Source organism: Miscanthus floridulus, chromosome 2 (genome assembly GCF_019320115.1).
Source record: "Miscanthus floridulus cultivar M001 chromosome 2, ASM1932011v1, whole genome shotgun sequence".
In the NCBI taxonomy this organism is placed as follows: Eukaryota; Viridiplantae; Streptophyta; class Magnoliopsida; order Poales; family Poaceae; genus Miscanthus; species Miscanthus floridulus.
The window spans coordinates 73,377,029-73,396,648 of NC_089581.1; positions in this window are offsets into that span (position 1 = coordinate 73,377,029).

A 19,620-nucleotide genomic window follows, 5' to 3' on the forward strand; every position below is an offset into this window, starting at 1 on the left:
GTTATTGAGGTAAGCAAGGGTGGTTATAGTATAAGTTCAGCTGGGGCTATTATCTCTACAAATAAGATGGTCAGAAATGTGCTCATATCTATACAAGAGAGGGAGTACATGATGGATCTGATAGTATTGCCCAAATTATCTATAGATGTGATCTTAGGCATGAAATGGATGAGCGATCATGGAATTCTTATTAATACTAGCACTCGTACAATTATGTTGAGAGAACCAAAGGGAGCTAATGCTTTTCTAGTACCACTTTCCCAAAATTTTGAACTCCAAAACTTGTCTTGTGCTATCCAAACCACTACCCTTTGTGATATTCCAGTGGTTTGTGAGTTTCCTGATGTATTCCTAGATGAGTTACCAGGTTTACCACCTGATAGGGATGTGGAATTTAAGATTGAGTTAGTGCTAGGTACGACACCTATCTCAAGAAGACCCTATAGGATGCCACCAAATGAATTAGCTGAACTTAAAATTTAGTTACAAGAACTGTTGGACAAAGGTCTCATTCAACCTAGTTCATCTCCATGGGGATGTCCAACTTTGTTTGTAAAGAAGGACAAATCTTTAAGAATGTGTGTGGATTATAGGCCACTTAATGTTGTGACCATTAAAACAAGTATCCTTTACCTCATATCGATATCTTGTTCGATCGGTTGGCAAAAGCAAAGGTATTCTCCAAGATTGACTTGAGCTCAGACTATCATCAAATAAAGATCAGGCCAGAGGATATACCTAAAACAGCTTTCTCCACTAGGTACGGCTTATATGAGTATTTGGTCATGTCTTTTGGACTAACAAATGCTCCTGCCTACTTCATGTACTTGATGAATTCGGTATTCATGCCCGAACTCAATAAGTTCATGGTTTTGTTTATTGATGATATCTTGATTTATTCAGAGAATGAGGCAGATCATGCAGAGCATCTAAGGTTAGCAGGTTACTATCGTCATTTTATTCCAGATTTCTCCAAGATAGCTAAGCCCATGACTAGACTCTTTTAGAAAGATGAAAAGTTCAGTTGGACACCAGAGTGTGAAGTAGCTTTTCACACCCTAAGGACCCTGTTAACTACAGCTCCTCTTTTGGCACAACATGACATTGAAAAGCCTTTGGATGTGTTTTGTGATGCATCGGGTATAGGTTTGGGGTGTGTGCTTATGCAAGAAGGAAGAGTTATTGCCTATGCTTCTTGGTAGTTGAGAAAGCATGAAGTCAACTACCCTACACATGACTTAGAGCTTGCAGCTATGGTACATGCATTAAAGATATGGAGACATTATTTGTTGGGCAATGTATGTCACATATACATTGACCACAAAAGTCTCAAATATATCATCACTCAACTTGAGCTGAACATGAGACAACAAAGATGGCTAGAGATGATCAAGGACTATAATTAGGAAGTGCACTACCATCCAGGAAAAGCCAATGTTGTAGCAGACATACTTAGTCAAAAATCTCATTACAATACTTTGGAAGCATTGTTGGAAGATGGATTTAATTTGTTACATCCTGTTGTGTTGCACAATATCACTATCAGTTCACTTGAGAGAAAAATCATAGAACTGCAAAAGACAGATGTAGGTATATTTCACATCAAGAGAAAGATGAAAGAACAAGAAACCAAGCATTTTAGATTAGATGAAAGAGGTGTGCTATGGTTTGAGGACCGACTTGTGGTATCGAAAGACCGTGAGCTTAGAAATCAAATTTTTGATGAAGCTCATTCGTCCAAGTTGTCTATCCACCTGGGTAGCAGCAAAATATACCAAGATTTTAAAACCCATTTTTGGTGGACCAAGATGAAGAAAGAGATCGTCGCCTATATCGCTAGGTATGATAATTGCAGTAGAGTAGAGGTCGTTCATTTGAAATCTACCAGATTACTTCAACCATTGCCTATTCCAGGTTGAAAATGGGAAGAAATAAGTATGGACTTTATTACAGGCCTTCCGATGACACAGCAAGCTCATGATTCAATATGGATCATTGTAGATCGTCTCACCAAGTCAACACATTTTATACCGGTGAACACAAGGTATCTAGCTAGGAAGTACACTTAGTTGTACACTTCTCAGATCATGAGACTACATGGAGTACCCAAGACCATAATCTTAGATCAAGGATCATAGTTTATAGCTCATTTCTGGGAACACTTACACCAAGCCTTGAGGACTAAACTAATCAGAAGTTCAGCATACCATCCACAAACTTCTGGACAGACTAAGCGAGTAAACCAGATCTTAGAAGACTTATTGAGAGCTTGTGTTATATCTTCCAAGGGTTCATGGGAGAAATGGATACCTTTAGCTGAGTTCTCCTACAACAATAGTTATCAAGCAAGCATCAAGATGACTCCGTTTGAAGCCTTGTACGATAGGAAATGTAGAACTCCTTTGAATTGGATTGAGCCCGGCGCAAGAAGATACTGTAGCATTAACTTTGTCACTGAAGTTGTAGAGCAAGTGCGCATTATCTAACAACATATGAAAGTAGCTCAGTCAAGACAAAAGAGTTATGCTGATAAAAGGAGAAGACCACTGACTTTTGAAGTGGGAGACTATGTATACTTAAAAGTATCACCCATGAAAGGAGTATAGAGATTTGGAGTGAAAAGAAAGCTTGCACCTAGATATGTAGGGCCATACAAGATTACTGAACGGAAAGGAAATGTCACTTACAAGTTACAACTTCCTCTAGAGATGAGTGCTATATTCGATGTCTTCAATGTTTCTTAGTTTAAGAGATGTCTTTGTGTACCTGAGGAAGCCATTGCACCCACCAACATTGCGCTCCAGTCAGATTTGACGTATGAAGAGAAACCAATTCAAGTGTTACAAGAGATGGAAAGAGTAACATGGAGCAAGGTCATTAAGTTCTACAAGGTGGTGTGAAATGACCATAGTGAACAAGATGCCACGTGGGAATGGGAGGATTACTTACGTGAGGTTTATCCTGCCTTTTTCAAAGAATGGTAGGTCTTGCAAATCTCGAGATGAGATTTCTATAAGGGGGGCTATAACACCCTAGGTGTTAAGCTTGCATTTAGCCTTGGCATTGCATGAGCATAAGCATCATTGATCCTTTATGAGCATGAGCATCTCAATTATTATCTCTATGTTGGCTTATATTGCATGTGTTGTCACTAAATTGCCTTGCATTTGTTAGGGTTTACATGTAACCAATGTATGAAATGATTGTGGAACCCTAGGAGTACCTTTAACATGTTTAGAATGTTACTAGGAACAACTTTGGTATTCATGACTAAGGCTAGTTTGGTCTCTAGGTCATAGTTATACTGTAAGTCATCATTTTCAAGTTGTATGTTGACTAGAGTTGAATATCACTTTAGAAACTTTGCATGGCTATGTACCCTAAAACAAAGTTGTAGAACTCAAGTAGTGTAACAAGTTTTATTTTTGGGTCATAGGCTAGTTTAGCTCCTAACATGCTTGAATTTGGATCACAAGTATCAACATTGTACTGATTCTAGAACTTGAAATTTTTTCTAACTACTCTGACAGTGTTGACATGCCTGACTTTGTGATGATTTAACTCCATAACCGTTGCGAATTAGGAGATGAGTTCTAAAGTAATTTTGTAGCTGGCATATAGATCTCCAACTTTTATTAATAGAGTTTGTGCTAACTAATCATGGTTTAGGATCTAGAAGGGAAAGAAAATGCTTTGTCAGTCGCTGTTTTGGGCTCTGATGGAAGCCGCGTCGTGCCGTGTCGTGGCCGACCGGGCACAACACCTGGCCGTTGTGTGGCTGCCGCTGGCTGGCATCGGGCCCTCATCGCAGCGCACTAGTGTGCGCTTAAGGAGGAGCTGCGCTGCCCATTTGGCTCACTCCCTCGCGCTCTCTCCCTCTCCAATGCTCTCTCTCGCTCTCGCCATGGAAGCACCGAGCGCCGCTGAGCCACAACGCTGCTCCACCATCACCTATCGCCCGTGCCACCGCACCATTGTCACCTCCATCTAGCTAGCAGCTGTGTTGTCTTCTCCTCTACCTCCTCGACGCAGTAGCAGGGCTAGGCGAGCTACGGTGAGGGTGAAATCGTCGTTCTCATCCTCATCGGAACATCGGCTTCCATGGCCGCCTTCAACGTGAGCTCGCCGCCACTCAGCTCACTTGAGCATTGTTGACACAAAATGTGACGCACTGTGCCTCACACACAGCAAGCCGAAAAGCGTAGCTTCAATCGGGTTTCTGGGTGTTTCGTTATCCGGAAGCGTGCCAGTCAGTTTGACCTGAAAACTAACAAGGGATAAAACAATTAAATGTCAAACCGGAACATGTCGGGTAATACCAGACAGTTCCACATATACGGCCCTGAAGCCACTTACAATGACATACAGCTATAGAGAGCTGTCTGCCAATGAGTTCATAAACCGTTTCGGCTAATCATAAGATGAATGCACGTGGAAACCTGAACGCCGAATACACATGCATGGGAAGACATATTTGAACAAGTGAAATTAATTATGAGTTAACGCATAACCAAACTCGGCAGTCCAGCCGAATTGGGGTCCATGAAGAAGGAACGTGCAAATAAAAATGATTAAACTAATCCAAAACCTGCATCTGCCACACGACACCTATTTTTGTTAAAGCTTAAACATGATTAACATGCATGAACCCGCGACATGTGACAACCTAGATTAAAATAATTCGGCCATTATGAGCACACTATCTAATTGCAAAGATATTATGAAAAAGCAATGATCGTTGAAACACGAATAAAACCACAAGAGAGAGAAGGCCGAACAATATCAATCTAGATTGGGCAGAAGTGTGTTACAAATATATATATAAAATGTTCCGTAACATGCAACACTGGATAACTTAATGAATCTATTTAGATTTGCCATATCTAAAAGAGCCGATAACTATCTTGCTTTCACTAAGCATATTGAGTAAACGCCTGCCGCACGGTATCTACTCATACACAAAGCATAAGCAAAGACTTCTTGATTGTCAAGCAAAGATCCGCCGCACAACCATTGAAAACAAACAAGACTACTTGCATCACGTCTAAATCCACCACATGATACTAAACATGATAACAAGGTTGTCGGAACTTACGGAGGTCGACGGATCAATGATTCCTCTCGAAGAACTCGACGACACGACAAGAGGACTCGAAAGTTGGCATGGGGCCGGTTGTATTGATTTGGTTGTGAACCCCTTTTACAATGGCCGAGGGTCAATATTTATACCCTAGACAAAATGTGAGTCCTAGAGGACTACGATTTACAAAGGAACTTTTAAACAAACTTGGAAACTTACAATTCCTTACCCTAAACTTATAAATTCCTTTATTATTACAACTCTCATCTTTCCGATCGGTCTTGCCTGCCATCTTCTGTTTTCCCGAATGGAGTTACCGCCTTCTAGAGTAACCGACCGCACAAGCATTTAGCCGACCGCTTGTTTTGTTTGCCGAACACCCTTCTTCCCGCATGTGGGTCTACCTGTCATCTTCTAGAATCGACCAAAATCCAGTGTTAACACATGCCCCCTCAATTTCGGGATAAAAGTTGTTTTATTCTGAAATTGACCACAAGCTCTTTCATCCTCCTAGGTCATCACCGTTCAAAACCGCAGCCGCTGCCCAAAAATTCAAGCTTTCAGCGCAACCTCGGACCTCCTTCAAATCTTCAATGGCGACCCAGGATGAAATCCCAGAGGTAAACTTTACTTATATTCGGCAACTTTCATTTTATCCTCCCGCTCCTCTTTTGATTTACTCCCCTTTGATTTCAATCATCTTCTAAAGGAATACAAGAGCCAGATTTTGATCCCCTATGCTGCCAACCCCGACTCCTATTTCCTCGGCCCAATGGGAAATCCTGACCCTTCTGAAATTATTGAGAAGGAAACCCAAAGAATTCCTTTCAAGTTTGGGATTACCTCGCCAAACCGATGGCCAAACACGTTCAAGAATTGGCCATTTCCCCCAATCACCGGATGGCGTAACTAGTACAGGAGAATGCTAGAGAAAAGCAGCAGCCACTGGGAAAGTCAGGACATCAGTCATTGTCTGGAATTATCCTTAGCAGAGACACCCAGGAATGATTCCCTTTTGATAGCAGCTTCTCATTTTTGGTCTGACACTATCAATGCCTTCATCTTTGGTCATGGTATTATGACCATCACTCTGGCCGACGTATTCATGATGACTGGCTTGAATGTGTCATTGCCAGTATATCCCTATAAGTACAAGAGCAAAAGTAATCAAAGAGCCGTCAGCTCTGGATGTGGATGGGTCAAACATATTCAAAACTACATGAATGCATCTGGCACTGTCTCTGACAAAGAGTTGAAAGCCTTCATGAATATGTGGCTATGCAGATTCATCTTCTGTGGAAAATCCAATGAACCAACCCTGAATCACATGGTAATGGCTGAAGACTTAGCTACAGGCACTCAGATCCCACTAGGCAAATATCTCTTAGGGTCTGTTTATCATATGATGCATCAAATTACTCTTCAGATGCGCCAAGGTGGAGAAATTTCTTGTGTGAATGGTCCCTAGTGGTTAATTCAAATGTGGCTCCAGCTATATATGCATTAGATAACCCCTGTGAGTCTCTTCAATCTAAGTTTTCCCTCAGTTAACTACGCTGAAGGCAGCACAGCAAAGGTTAAGGCTTGTCAGACTTATGGGGAAGCAGCATCATCTATAAGCATTGACATAGACATTGGTCACTTCTTCAAGCTATTTTTCAAAGGATTCGGCAATGTGCTCTGGTTTCCTTACAGAGAAAACAAAAATTTGACCTTGCCCTGCAAGTTTAGCTATGAAATTGGTTGTTCAGGTCAAGAATCCATGGAAATTTTCAATTCCTTTATCAAACCTTGCACTTTGCCAGCTGAATTTCATCATTGGAGATTAGTACAATCCACCTATGAATTCTATTATCCAAACATGGTGGCCAGACAATTAGGATGTGGCCAACTGCCTCCAAAATTTCTCTTCTCAACAATCATAAAGTCAAGGGAAGTAATAACAGAAGGAATGGAAGCCAAGAAGGTCTTTGAATTAGGATGGGAATTGCCAATATACGAACCATCTCCATTTGGGCTAATAGATGTTGCTCATCCCTTCTTTGTTTCTTGGTGGCAAGAATGGCATGCTCATATCTTCAATATATCAGTTCATTCTTTATGCAAAAACTTGCAACCCGATTTTGCTTCTGACAGTGAGGTAATTTCATTATGCCCATCATTTCTTGTTCTTGAATCCACTTCTTATTTTAACATCTGGTCATGCACAGGATCTTGAGTTTACTCCCCCAGCCAAAGCAATCCAGTACTATTCGGCTGGTCCCAAGCCTGCTCTGGGGTTTGATGCTCCAAACTTAAAGGAATTCATGAAAACTTCTGCAACTTTGGATTCAGCACCTCTAAAGGCACTCATGAGAACTCCTGCTACTTCAGCTGCTGCATCTTCAAGAGGAAAAAGCAAAAGGAAAACACCTGAAAGTTTTCTCTTACCCAAAAAACCAAGGACCAAGAAAGCCAAATTATCTCTTAAGGTATGAACCTTTTATTCTCTATTAGGTTACCAACCTCACTTAGCAGTAAACCTGACCACCTCTTACATTCATTACTTCCATTGCAGCCACAAGTCGAAATTCCCACATTAGGCAATACCTCAGCACCTGTAGAACCAATCCCTGAAGTTTTTATTGAAGATGAAGAAATCCATGATAGCGAAACTTCAGAGACTCATGAAGCTGAAGGCTCAAAGGCTCATAAACCTGATGAAACTATAGGTAACATTGTTCAACCAATTCTCTTTTTCTTTCTTTTAATAACATCTATCTCTTGTGCTCATTATCATTTACTTTACCGAAAATAGATGAAATCTTAGATGAACTGGTAAGGGAAACTTCTCCTAATCAAGCTCCAGACCTGTCCCTACTGAATCTTCAGCCAAGTTCCCCAGCAAGCCAGGGTATAACCCATCCTGATGATCAATCATCTCGACAGGTAATCTTTTGTTTTACACTATATTTTAGCAAAATTACCCAATCGGCTAACACCTTCTTTCTTTTCTTTTCTTTAGAAGAACATCACTAAACCGACCACCAGTTACTCCTTCTCTATTGAGGATTACATCATTGAGAAAGGTGAAGAGATTACTTCCCATCAAACCTTATCGCTGGAAAATCAGGCCCGGCTAAAAGAGGTGATCATTCTGCTAAACAAGGATACCATTAGTCTGGTTCAGGATGCAGACCAGATAAAAGACCTCCTTGAACTCATTGATCAAGATATCCCCTCTGCTCTCAAGGCTCCCCTAGAATCTGCAGCCCATCTTGATGACCATTTTGCTATGGTGAGAAGGGCAACCAAAAATATATCTTTGAGGACCTCTCTGTAGAAGGATAGATCTTTGAAAAAGCTGGAGATTAAAGATCTTCACTCTCATATCCAGACTACGAGAAATTCCTTGGCAACCTTGGAGCCTGAACTGAAAGCCATGGAGGATGAAAAAAGCAGACTAGAAGCTCAACTAGCCGAACTGAATGCCAAAATTCAGTCTCACAGGGCCCATATAACTAATTTGCCGAAGAACATAGAAGCAGCTTCACTAAAGATAGCTTCGACCATCAAAGAAGATCAGCAGATCAAAACTAAGTTATCTAGCATCCAGAGTTCTGAAGATGAAGATCAAAAAGTGCTAGATAATGTTAGCCGAATCAGGACTGAGGCTATAGAGGCAATCAATCATCTTCTGAACCAGTAGACATTGGGTTTGTAATAAACTTAAGTGTGATATCTTCTTTCCCTTGATTAACCAGCTTTATGTTTACTTATTTTTATTCATTCGAAAGCAATCGGCCCCTTTCCCTTAAATTACTCGATTAGAATGTAGCCGATTGTCTCCATTCTTCCGATAGCCAAACGAATCCAATTCAAATATTGTGAGGGTATAACCGAACAAGGTTGGCTCCAACAAACCAGGGAGATATTCGAGCGACGTTCGACTTAACCCATGCCTGGCCCAGCCTAGTAACGGCCCAGCCGAAAGGGAAAAAACCTACTCCACCGTTTGGGATTCTCGCCCCACAACCCCGTGGAATTCGCCACGATCCTTCGCTTCGGCTTATAAATAGACCCTTCCGTTAGCCTTCATCGCTATCTTCGTCTCAGCGTTCTCACATCCGTCTCCTCCACTTCCTTCGTTCGATTCATTCCAGAAGAAAACCCTAACCTCCATCAAAGCAAATGACGAACAGTGGCAACCGTGGCAAGCGTCCTGCCGATGGAGAGGCTGAAGGAAGCAGAGCATCGCGCTGCCGGCGTCGTGGGTATGATTCAGCTTTTTGCCCCCTTTGCAATTTCCTTGTTCATCTCTTAATTTCGATTTTTCCTCCCTCATTCACCAGGATAAGGGTCATCAGCTCCAGCCAATACCATCTCCTTCCTCTAGTGATGGCAGTTCAACCGAGAACTCCATCATCCGGCTCCTCCGGGTCTTCCAGCTCTTCAAGCTCTTACCATTCCAATCCTTGGGGTTCGGCAGAACCAGCAGATGCACACCATCCATACTCTCACGAGGAGGTGCTCAAGTTTTGCCAGGAGAGGGATGAAGCCCGGGAGGAGCTAGGCGACGTCTCTAAGAAGTTCGGCATCGATCAAGCCGAATGGGAGGACCAGCGGAAGCAATTCTGCGACGCCATCACCGGTTTGATATCTTCATTTAGTTTTATCATCCTGGCTTCCTTTGCTTGCCGACCCATTTCTTCTTTTCTGCCCAGCTCTTTCCATGGAAAATGACCGCTTGAAGGCGGCGGCGAACAAGATCGCCGACAAGGTGAATGCCCAGGGGGAGACATCCGAAGCATGCCTTGATGCTGTGGACGGCCGCATTGATCAGGCCGTCATCCAAGGTGTGCACCTCGGCGCTTCTCTCGGGCTGGCGGCAATGACCTCCCAAACCAACGAGGACTACTCCTCCCAGCCAGTTGGCTTCGTTGGAGGACGCCCGGACGAGATCGACGACATTGATGAACGTCTGGAGGCCTACGATGATCATGCCGCTGCCCTTGCTGAAATCACAAACCCCCAGTCCATCCTCAACAAGTTATTTGAGGAGTAGTTTGTATTAGGATGGACTTTTATAAATAATCTCGTCCTTTGGAATAATATTTACTTCTTTGACTCTTTTCGGTAAAATTCTACTTGCGACTGTCAGAAAAATGCTGAAAACAACCCAGTTTTGAATAAACATTCTTGTGCTAGAGGCGATGCAAACTGCATCGGCTATTTTGTGCTAAAGGCGATATGAACGATATCGGCTATTCTCAATCTTGTATCTGATTTTTAGGCTAAAGGCGATATGAACAATATCGGCTGTTCTCAGTCTTGTATTCGATTTTTAGGCCAAAGGCGATTTTCTCTTTGTCGGTTTTTCTGATCTACATTCATGAACCAACCTCAACACTGGGGTAGTATTTCTTAAGAAATCTTCCATTAATAGCTCTGGTAAACTCTTCTCCAAATAAAGTCTTTAATATGTATGCATTGCCAGGTACACATTCTACAATTCGGAAAGGACCTTCCCAATTTGGAGACCATTTGCCGAACGCTCTATCCTTTGTTCCAACTGGCAATATAGTTTTCCAAACCAAATCTCCTTCTGTGAATTGCTTCAGCCTAACCCTTTTGTTATAATACTTGGCAATGCGCATTTTATTTTTCTCAATATTTTCTAATGCCTTGAGACGAATCAAATGTAAATCTTCCAATTCATCCATCATCAGATTCTTATAGTCTTCTTCTGCCAATTCTTTCTGTAACACAACTCGCCTTGAATCTGACCGTAATTCCCATGGTAGTACGGCATGATGCCCATAAACCAGTTCATAGGGAGACGTTTGAGTGGATCCATGACAAGCCATTCGGTAAGCCCACAGTGCTTCACTAAGAACCAAGTGCCATCTCCTTGGTTTTTCATCAATCTTCTTCTGAATGATTTTAATCATAATCTTATTTGATGCTTCTGCCTGTCCATTAGCTTGTGCATAATAAGGAGAAGAATTATACAACTTAATCCCCATATCCTTGGCAAAATCACAGAATTCTGAAGAAGTAAACTGAGTTCCTTGATCAGTTGTTACAGTTTGAGGAATCCCGAATCTGTGAATTATATGTTCCTTAACAAAACTGATCATATTCTCTGACGTTACCTTCTTCAACGGGATAGCTTCAACCCACTTGGTGAAATAATCCGTGGCCAAGAGTACAAACTTGTGTCCCTTATTAGAAGGAGGATTGATCTGACCAATTACATCTATACCCCATCCTCTGAACGGCCAAGGCTTGATTATAGGATTCATAGCAGACGCTGGAACTTTTTGAATATTGCCGAATTTTTGACAATTGTGACACCCTTTGTAATATTCAAAACAATCTTCCAACATAGTTGGCCAAAAATAACCAGTTCTCCTAATTATCCACTTCATCCGATAAGCTGACTGATGTGCACCACACAATCCCTCGTGAACCTCATACATCACTTTCTTGGCCTCTTCTTGACTTAAACATTTGAGCAATACTCCATCGATGGACTTCTAATATAACTGATCATCAAGAAACACAAATTTGAGAGCTTTGTACCTGAGTTTTCGGGAAACCTTTTGAGATGGATTTTTCAGATAATTGGTAACTTCGCATCTCCAATCACCATCTACTAGATCAGTATTTAAAACATCTTTCTCCATAGCAAAAACTTCCCGACTCTCTCGATATCCAGAAGCAGCTTGAGCTAACTTATTTGCTTCTTCATTGTACTCTCTAGGGATATGATGCAAGGTTACCATTAGAAAATTCTTCAAAAGTTCTCTGCACTCTTCATAATATTCTCTTAACACATTGTTCTTGCATTCATACTGATCATTCAGTTGATTAATCACCAACTCAGAATCCCCAAAGATTTCAACAGCAACGGCCTTTACTTCTATAAGAAGCTAAAGCCCTCTAAGCAATGCTTCATACTCTGCCTGGTTGTTAGTAACATGAAATTCAATAGGAACTGCATACTCAAAAGCTTTTCCTTGTGGGGAAATCAAAAGAATACCAGCACCACCACCTTTGCTACAAGATGATCCATCGAAGAACAAGGCCCAAGGCACAATGCTTATCGCCTCAACAGAAAGATCCCGATGTTGGGTAATAAAATCGGCAATAATTTGACCCTTTACCGCCTTTGCCGATTCATATCTTAAATTAAATTCCAACAACGCTAAAATCCATTTGCCAATTCTTCCATTCAAAATCGGCATTGATAGCATATGTTTGATTACATCAAAACTAGAAACCACCACGCATTCGGAATTCAACAAATAGTGCCGAGATTTGGTACATGAGTAATATACACATAAGCAAAGTTTTTCTACAGCCGAATACCTTGTTTTCGGGTCTAACAGCTTTCGGCTAAGATAAGCTATGACTCTCTCTTTTCCTTCAAACTCTTGCATAAGGGCCGACCCTATCGTTAGGCTATCGGCCGCTACATACAACTTAAAAGGCTTGTCAAGTTGTGGAGGTACCAGCATAGGTGGTGCCTTCATATATTGCTTGATCTCATCAAAAGCCTTTTGTTGTATGTCACCCCATACAAATTTTTGATCCTTCTTGAGCTTTAATAAAGGAGAAAAGGGTAAAACTCTCTCTGATAGATTGGATATGAATCTTCTTACAAAGTTGATTTTGCCTAACAATGACTGTAATTCCGTGATATTAGTTGGCGGCACAACTTTGTCTATTGCTTCCATGCTCTTTTTCCCAACTTCAATTCCTCCTTTATGAACTAAAAATCCCAAAAACTCACCAGTCGAAACTCCAAAGGCACATTTGTTTGGATTCATCTTCAAGCCATGCTTTCTTGTGCACTCCAGAGTCTTTCTTAAATCGGCTAAATGTCTTTCATGATCTCTAGATTTGACTACTACATCATCGATGTAGATTTCTACAATCTTGCCGATCAGCTCGTGAAAAATATAATTCATAGCTCTTTGATAAGTTGCACCGGCATTCTTTAACCCAAACGTCATGACTATCCATTCGAACAAACCAATATGACCAGGACATCTGAAAGCTGTTTTCGAAATATCTTCTATTGCCATAAAAATTTGGTTATAGCCAGCATTACCATCCATAAAACTAATGACTTCATAACCTGCTGCTGCATCTACCAGCAAATCGGCAACTGGCATTGGGTAACCATCCATGGGAGTAGCCTTATTAAGATTTCTGAAATCTATGCAAACTCTCATTTTTCCATTTTTCTTGTATACCGGTACTATATTTGAAATCCACTCTGCATACTTGCATGGCCGAATGAAGTTTGCTTCTATTAACCTTTCAACCTCCTTCTTCACATCGGCCAATACTTCCTCTTTGTATATCTTCCTTGGAGGTTGTTTATAAGGACGAAATCCAGGTTTAATAGGTAATCGATGCTCAACAATGGAACGATCCAATCCAGGCATTTCCGTGTAATCCCAAGCAAAACAATCTTTAAACTCTTTCAACAAATCTATCAACTTTGATTTATATTCTAGGTCTAACTTTGCACTAATATACATCGGCCTTGGCTTAGATCCATCACCAACATTAATTTCTTCCAATTTATCAGCCGTCATAAAACCACGTCCCAACTTTCCTTTGTTGCCATCGACGGGATTTCCCATTAAAAATTGCTATGAGAGCCGACTGCTTGGATCGGCTGTTGGCCTTCGCTGAAAACATTTACAGGACCTTCTTTCCACACTTTTCCAGAGAAATAATCGATGCCCTCATATTCCTAGTAGGTAGATTCTGTGGCAGCAACACTCACCGAATTATCAGCATGTACAACTTCAACATCATCTCCAATCCATTGAATGAGAATTTGATGCATAGTTGAAGGAATGCAACAATTAGCATGGATCCAATCTCTACCCAAGAGTAGACTATATGCCCCCTTGCCATCAATGACAAAAAAGGTGGTAATCAGAGTTTTTGACCCAATAGTCAACTCGACATGGATAGCACCTCGGGTATCAGAAGGATTGCCAGCAAAGTCCCTAAGCACCATGTCAGTTTTCAACAATTCTTCATTAGTCATCCCAAGTTTCCTGAAGGTAGTATAAGGCATGATATTGATAGCAGCCCCTCCATCAACAAACATCTTGGTCAAAGGCTTGCCATTGACATATCCTTTTAAATAGAGTGGTCTCAAGTGACGATTCTTGATTGGTTTGTCAAAAATAGCCTGCTGTGTTAATAGAAGCTGAGCCATCAAATCCTGACATTCACTTTCATCAAAATCAGAATACACCTCTTCTTGGACATCTTGGCTTTCGGGAGCTATAAACTCTGATGGAAGGAAGAAAGCCATGCAAGCATTAGCCGAAGGACCACATCCATCAGGCTTCTTTTTAGGACGCCATATTTGCTTTGTCTCAGTAACTTCCTGTTCCAACTCCCTATTCCTCAACCGTTGAACTCTTCTTTTCTGACTTTTCCTCAGGCCTGGAGGACACCACTGTCCTTTTTGCCATACGTATTTATAGAAGTCAGCTTCTTCATCATGCACTCTATCATGAATCCAACCTGAACCTGCAACTCTTTTCCTTTGCTGATTCTCAAAGTCATCTATTTTTAAGCGCCGATCATCTTCAGGAACCTTCGTTCCAAGTCTTTCATAGACGGGACGGCGATTGACTCGAGATTGCCTATACTCGGAGTACTGAGCACTACACTCCGGACAATTATTTCTTGCAGGCAACCTCAAGCCTTCATTCCAACAATGCCTAAAGAACGAACAACCCCAATGAGACTGCTCCTGTTCTGTCATGTATTCTTCTTGCTCCCTTCGGTATACTTCTTCCTCATACCTCCGGCATTCTTCCATAAACCATTGTTTCTTACAGTATTCCTTCTCTTGTTCCCTCTGCCACTTGTTTAGCAAAATACGTGATGTAACTCTGGGTTTGGAAGTTTGACCTTTCTCGGTTCGGCTACTCTGAAACCGAACTCGTTGCTGCAGCTCTTTACTGGTGACTTGCCGATCCGGGTCAACAGCACCACTCTCCTTTGCTCTATCAGAAGTCAACACTTTCACCTTGCCTTTACCTTTGAGATCATTGGCAGAGACCATATTCACAGAGAAAGAAATCATATTTTGTGGAAAAGGCTGATCATCAATTTTCATCTTGCCATCAAACCTCAAGTGTCCCTCTTGGATAGCTTTCTGGATTCGTATTCTGAACACTCGGCAATCATTGATAGAGTGAGAATTAGTGTTATGAAAGCCACAATACTTTTTGTCTTTCACTCCTTCAGGACGTAACATAGGATGTCCTTCTGGCAACTTGATGCGTCCTTCCTTTATCAACAATGCAAAAAGTCTGTCTGCTTTAGTAACATCAAAATCATAGGTTCCCTTTTGTTGTTTCAACCAGCGTTGACTAACTTGGGTGGGTTCCTTTGTCCAATTTAACTCAGCTGCAGCTATCTCATCTTCATCAATATACTCAGTCGCTTCATCCAAAAAGCCTTGATACACCTCATTAGTGGCATTGTTCTTCTGAAAGCGATTATCTCTCCTAAATCCTTGGGCTTGATTACTCATAGCTGCTAAACGCTGTGCAAGTTGGCCAAGATCATCAAACTCTAAACCGAACAACTTCTCCCTGATATTCGGCAACATTCCTGCTATAGCTATTCCAGGTAATTGATCATCTGGTAAATTTAGAGAATAACACATATTCTTGGTCTCCCTAAATCTACGAAGATACTCCAATGGTGTCTCATTTGTTCTCATCCTCAGACTCATGAGATCAACCAACTTCTTCTCATTAGTACCCGTATAGAAATATGAATGAAACTTCTGCTCTAGTTCTACCCACGTACCAATGGAATGAGCTGGTAGAGACGTGAACCATGTGAAAGCTGGTCCTGTAAGAGACAAAGGAAAATATCGAATTCTCCAAGCTTCATCTGAAGCAGCTTCTCCAAGCTGCATTAAGTATCGACTGACGTGCTCTATGGTACTAGTATCATCTTGACCAGAAAACTTGGTCAAATCTGTTGGAGGCTTCACCCTTGGAGGCAACACCACTCTGTTGTACCATTCTGGATAAGGAGACTTGTATGAATAGGATTGATTCTTTGGCTTCAAGCTGAACTGATTTTGCATCATATCAGCCATCCTGTGCATCAAAACATCAATGCCTAGATCCTGATTTCCTTGTACTTGTACTCTAGAAGGCAATCCTGAAACACTTCTATACCCTGGATTTGGCACGGCATTGATAGCACTGTAATCAGTAAATTCTTGATACCCATCTCCATACATATTCTTCTGCAATCTGTTTGATGCTGGAGAAACTCTATAAGCTGAAGGTGGCACTTCTCCCGTGGTACCAAATGTCACTTGGCCATAGGTGGGATATGATTGCTTTTCAGTGTGAGTCAATCCACCTATATTTGAAGGCGACGCTACTTCTTTTCCAACAGGCTTCTCTTGATGCTTTGGAACATTGAAAAGCGTCGGCCCACTGAGTGGTCCAACATTTTCTTCGAAGTATTTATCAACCATTGGGCCAAAAGTACTGATCATGATTGCCCGAAAGGTATTCAGAAAAGCTGTGTGATGATTTGTCATGGTTTCTCCCATAGCTTTATAGACCAGGGCTGCCATCTTCTGAGCATCCTCCTCTTTAGTGTAATCAGTTTGATGCGGAAGAAGAACCCTTGGCATTGATTGCTTTTGAAATACTTTATTGCTCTTGTTTTTGGAAAAAGACATCAAGCATTTCCGTTGGTATTGCTCACATGCTTGTAGCACTAAATCCTTGTAATTATCTGGCAATTCTGCCATGCTTACATCCAGAACATGATCATTGTTGATCTCAGATGCCATCTTAAACTAGCAGATTGTCCCACCGAGCGTGCCAAAAAGTGTGTTGACACAAAATGTGACGCACTGTGCCTCACACACAGCAAGCCGAAAAGCATAGCTTCAATCGGGTTCCCGGGTGTTTCGTTATCCGGAAGCGTGCCAGTCAGTTTGACCTGAAAACTAACAAGGGATAAAACAATTAAATGTCAAACCGGAACATGTCGGGTAATACCAGACAGTTCCACATATACGGCCCTGAAGCCACTTACAACGACATACAGCTATAGAGAGCTGTCTGCCAATGAGTTCATAAACCGTTTCGGCTAATCGTAAGATGAATGCACGTGGAAACCTGAACGCCGAATACACATGCATGGGAAGACATATTTGAACAAGTGAAATTAATTATGAGTTAACGCATAACCAAACTCGGCAGTCCAGCCGAATTGGGGTCCATGAAGAAGGAACGTGCAAATAAAAACGATTAAACTAATCCAAAACCTGCATCTGCCGCACGACACCTGGTTTTGTTAAAGCTTAAACATGGTTAACATGCATGAACCCGTGACATGTGACAACCTAGATTAAAATAATTCGGCCATTATGAGCACACTATCTAATTGCAAAGATATTATGAAAAAGCAATGATCGTTGAAACACGAATAAAACCACAAGAGAGAGAAGGCCGAACAATATCAATCTAGATTGGGCAGAAGTGTGTTACAAATATATATATAAAATGTTCCGTAACATGCAACACTAGATAACTTAATGAATCTATTTAGATTTGCCATATCTAAAAGAGCCGATAACTATCTTGCTTTCACTAAGCATATTGAGTAAACGCCTGCCGCACGGTATCTACTCATACACAAAGCATAAGCAAAGACTTCTTGATTGTCAAGCAAAGATCCGCCGCACGACCATTGAAAACAAACAAGACTACTTGCATCACGTCTAAATCCACCGCATGATACTAAACATGATAATAAGGTTGTCGGAACTTACGGAGGTCGACGGATCGATGATTCCTCTCGAAGAACTCGACGACACGACAAGAGGACTCGAAAGTTGGCACGGGGCCGGTTGTATTGATTTGGTTGTGAACCCCTTTTACAATGGCCGAGGGTCAATATTTATACCCTAGACAAAACGTGAGTCCTAGAGGACTACGATTTACAAAGGAACTTTTAAACAAACTTGGAAACTTACAATTCCTTACCCTAAACTTATAAATTTCTTTATTATTACAACTCTCATCTTTCCGATCGGTCTTGCCTGCCATCTTCTGTTTTCCCGAATGGAGTTACCGCCTTCTAGAGTAACCGACCGCACAAGCATTTAGCCGACCGCTTGTTTTGTTTGCCGAACACCCTTCTTCCCGCATGTGGGTCTACCTGTCATCTTCCAGAATCGACCAAAATCCAGTGTTAACAAGCATTCCATCTTATTCTTCACATTAGAGCTTGGTTAGGGTGTGTCCTAGCTTGGGGTATGACGTTACAGTGAACGATTGCCTCACCAGCATGGAAGATGACGCGTAGCACCGCCGCGCTCTCACCGCCACGCCACCGTGCCGCCATGGCCGGCGACGAGGTAGCTCTGGTAGACTCATTTGGTCACCTAGTCTAAGTAGCCTCGGTAGACTCGTTTGGTCACCGCGGAGCTTGTGCACTTCTCGCCGAGCCTTGCCATGGCTTGTAGCAGCCGTCATACCTCAGGGCGGCGCCGCCGTGCCACCATGGCCAACGACGAGGTAGCTCCGGTGCGTCCGCGCTGCCACCATGGGTACCAATCGACGCAGGTTAGTGAGTAGATCACGTAGGTGGGTCGGTTTCGTCGGAGAGCTCGCCGTTGGCGAGCTAGCGCCGGTCAAATGCGCCCCTCTATTTCGGTTAGGCTGACAGGTGGACCCCGCTGACACTTGGGTCCCACACATCAGTGACTGCGGTTTAGGGTTTTTGTTATTTCTTTTATAGATTTTTGTTCTAACTTTGGAAAATCATATCTTGATCTAGGAATGTCCCATTTTGGTGAACCAAATTTTGTTGGATTCCTCATGAAGTAAAGTATTTTATAAAAATTTGATATGCACTATTTCTAGTACTTTTCTAGGTGAATAAAATATAGCTAGATAAGTGCTTCTTGAATGTTTACAATTTTGTAAAATGGATAACTTGAGCTAGGAAAGTTTTGATGTTATGGACAATTTTATGGCTATATGGTTGCTTTCTTCTGTACTTGGCTTAACTCAATCATCTGCTTACTCTAGTTCAAGATGAGTTCATGTCTACTGCGATCAGTTTAGCCTAGTAAGTAGAATTACTTGACTTCCGACTTCATATAACTTTTGCACTCTTGCAGTAGGTGAATTCGGGAGGTCAGGTGGCAATACAGGAAGTTGTGTCCAGTTAGTCTCACTCAGGCACTATCACCGACACTCAATGATTTCCATCTTAGATTCTTTAGTGTTTCATCTTTTCATGAATTTTGTATATTGAAAATGCATGGTTTTTAATGGAATTCGTGAAGAAGTAAGACTGGTATTTGTTTTGAAATTAAACTAGTCAGAACCTTGATACCGCAAGCCTCTTGAAAATTGACTTGCATAGCAAGCTGTAACCAAATAAGAGTTTAGGTGAGACTGATTAGTGTGCTTAATGGAGCTTGACTGCTATCCATACATTGCATGTGCCCTATTGTA